Source organism: Centruroides sculpturatus, unplaced genomic scaffold (genome assembly GCF_000671375.1).
Source record: "Centruroides sculpturatus isolate CEXI.00-Female unplaced genomic scaffold, Cexi_2.0 scaffold15, whole genome shotgun sequence".
Lineage (NCBI taxonomy): Eukaryota > Metazoa > Arthropoda > Arachnida > Scorpiones > Buthidae > Centruroides > Centruroides sculpturatus.
The window spans coordinates 1089264-1091378 of record NW_019384585.1 but is presented as its reverse complement, the minus strand read 5'-3'; positions in this window follow the sequence as shown (position 1 = coordinate 1091378).

Here is a 2115-nt window from a genome sequence, read left to right as displayed (position 1 = left end):
AGCAGTGGCGTGCCGTCATTAGAAGCGTTGGAAGCGCCGCTTCCCTCATATTCTCTAAAAAATAAATAAATATTAATTTTAATTATATGAAAATAATCGCACAATATTTTATTATAACCGCATTATGTATCTTATTACAAATTTCTATACTACACGTGGAAAAAAAAATTGCTATTGTATATTAGAATATTAGTGGCGGAGTGGAATCTCCTGTATTTTCAGATTACGAAAAGCCAGATTTGCGCATGCGCTTTACAGAGCACCAACCTCACCCGGTTTAGCCAGTAGAAGCCTTCGACCTTGGGTGAAAGCTGCACACATAAAGATTCCAATTCTATCAAGGACCGGTTCTGGGCTGTTACCCGCCTGCCCACTAGATATTTCGATTACATGAATAACGAGTAGATTTATAACTTAACCCAACCGTTAAGAATTTACTGGTATGTTTTTACGATAGTTCTGTATACTTGACAGGAGTTTATAAAGGCCATTAAAATATTTGATATATTTATTCCGCTCTCCGATTTTATATTACTCACGGATTTCAATGCTAAACCATTGATATTACTATTTCGTATATCCCATCTTTAAGGGGATGTAGAAAAAAACATGTACAATTCTTGTATAATGTTAAAAAAATAACCGTTACTTCGACAGCGTCATTTACGACTAAATTTAACGAATGAGAGAGATGCACCAGATACATAAAAAGTTCTAGAATTTATTTTCTTTAAATTTATGATTTATGTATTCGTTTGTCATAAAAATTTGCCTTTCCACTTTTTCCCGAGACTACAAATATTCGAGTACAAAGTAACTGGTTTCGACTTATTTCTACTTAAGAAGTAGTTAAGTAATTAAGCGATTAGGGAATTAGGGACAAAACCCTGATGAAAGAGCCGGAATATTACTTAAACAAAAGCTTAACCGAACCAATCTATAGCCGAGTACAGTGGGAACTGATTTCTTCGAAATACTGTATTAGATGTAATAAAGACAGAAATTTTTCCAGTTCGACAAGAGTGACTGAAAAGTTGTAAATTTTGGAAATTTCCGTGGACAACACCTGGTCCTAAAACGAATTAGTTAGAAAACAAAAAACGGACAATCTATTAAGTTTAACATTTAGACTTTTACAGCTATGGTGAGAAACGTTTAAAATTTACAAGAACCCTGTCGCGTCTTTTGAGGTATATTAGTGATGCGACAAAATAAACATTTGACATTGCCAAATCCCGAGGGTATCGGCACCCTCGGGATTTGGCAGCCCGCATGCATGTACAGTACACACCGCACACCTAGCAGGACCGTCTCTGATTCCACTCGTAGGGAGCTATTTGACTAAGTGGTTAAGATTTAAAGAGTAAAGAATATTTTATGTTATTTTCATGTACGTTTCATTACAAAGTTATATTTAATTATAATTTTCTTTAAAAGTATATTCATACAATTGAAGAATGTTTTGTACCAGGTATGTATATCCACCACACATTTTATTTCACCAAGTAAGTTTTTATAATTTTATTTTTAATTTTAGCCCTTATATCGTGGCTAGCGATTCGGAATGTAATTGCGATATTGAAAATTTATTTTAAAAAAGTTTTGGCTCGAGATCATATAATGAAAAAGAAAACATTATTAAAAGAGAAAGGCCAATGCCTAAGTTAAATATAAACGCTTCAATAAAAAAATTTGTTCGATATTTTCACGATAAAATGGCTCTGTAAATGCATAAAAATGCATTTACAGAGTGAAATTAGTGTGTGGAATAAGAATGTCTTTGACAATTTAGCTGGCAAAAGACACGAAAAATCGTCGATTCTTTCGTATTTGAAGCAATTTGGAAATCGAAGCGGAATAGAATTTAACATTAGTAAATAATATAAAATAAATATTGAAAATTGTAACGAGATAATTATGGGTAATAGATATATTATATCTAAATAAATAGATGTTATATGTTTTTATCAAAGCAAGAATTGGCATTTAGAGGGCATATGGAATATATTGGATCTAATAACAGAGGTAATTATAATGAACTTGTTTATTAAGTACGTCGGATAAATAATCTATTAAAAATACATTTAAAGAAAGAATTAACTGATTGCCCCTGGA